The sequence below is a fragment of the Pseudophryne corroboree genome, chromosome 5 (assembly GCF_028390025.1).
Source record: "Pseudophryne corroboree isolate aPseCor3 chromosome 5, aPseCor3.hap2, whole genome shotgun sequence".
Lineage (NCBI taxonomy): Eukaryota > Metazoa > Chordata > Amphibia > Anura > Myobatrachidae > Pseudophryne > Pseudophryne corroboree.
In genome coordinates this window covers 403,949,008-403,950,311 of record NC_086448.1, presented here as the reverse complement: position 1 = coordinate 403,950,311, position 1,304 = coordinate 403,949,008, and the positions used below count along the sequence as shown (strand labels likewise).

Below are 1,304 nucleotides of genomic sequence, written 5' to 3'. Positions count from 1 at the left end.
CTGGTTAGTCTATATTGGTAGACTTCAGGAGGGATGTAGACACTCTTACTCTACATCCTGTTCCTATCCAACCAGCACAAGCTCTGCTTGTATTTATAGGACCTCCAAGGGTCATTGAACCAAAATGTTATGAGGAGTATAGATCCTTATTGGTATTGACCAATTACGGTCTATGACATATCAAGAAAAGCGGTACTTAGGAAAATTGACATAGCTCAGAAAAGTAAGCAAAAGAGATGATTGAAGGAAAAGTGGTGATCCTGCTGTTGTCTTAGAGTCGAGGAGGTCACGAATTACAACACCGGGTATTCTCTGGGGGTCACCCTCACAGATACTGACCCAGCCCACCACCGTTTTGCTTCCAAGATCGGACGAGATCGGGCTCTGTCGGTGGGGTATGGTAGTAATTTCTCGGGCCTTCTATAGCCGACTCACCAATGAGAGTGCACCTAAAATGAGGGGGAGAAAATTTTTTTAAGGGGGGAAGACAGGAAAACGAGGCGGATCTGCTGTCCACGTTAGGCACAGGATAACCTATGGATCATGGATAAGAGTCCGCAGATATATGGAGAAGAAAGGGATGAAAAGAATAGAGGAAAGAGAGGGGGAGGAAAGAAAGGGGAGAAGGGAAACTGAGAAAAGATAGTGACAGATATTCGCTTGGTATCAAAACCAGGATACTGTCAAAAATGCGAGTAATTAGGCATAGGCCAGATTGACTGGCAATATTGGATATATTCCGTGGTTACTCTACTTGAAAAATTATGTAATTATTAGCTTGGTATTAAAAACCAAAATGCTGTCAAAAATTGAGAATACTTAAACAAAAGCTATTTGTACCTTACAGCCCGACTGAAGAATTGTTTAAGAAGAATAACAGTGTGATGTTCTGCCTGAGTCCCTAAGTGGACCTGATTAGGTCTAAATAATTGTACAGAGCTACAGAGCTAAAATATCAGGCCTATTAAACAGATGTTAGAATAATTGACAATCTGGGGTATGTTGGAAAATACCCCTGTTGACAGTATAACAAGTGAGTGGGTGGACCCCTGCAGTTATTGATTAACTAGGTACCATTACCCTTCTCAATTCTCTCCTCGGTGCCATTTCAGAACCAGCATATAAATAACGGTGATAATTATGGTAATTCTGATAAATATAATGTAATAATTTTGATGCTGTGATTTAATAGGAGAAAAAAATGGCAATTTGAGAGAAAAAGAGGACAAAGGAAGAAAAGAAAAAGAAAAGAAAAAAGAGCTAATGAAAATCTCTTTTGAAAAATTGTTGTGGGTATAACAGAC

At 39.7% G+C, this 1,304-nt stretch overlaps 1 pseudogene; it reads right to left on the bottom strand.

Annotated features, from left to right (window-relative positions):
* Positions 1–290: 290 nt before the first annotated feature.
* Positions 291–409, bottom strand: LOC134930336 (5S ribosomal RNA; annotated as a pseudogene).
* Positions 410–1,304: the final 895 nt, after the last annotated feature.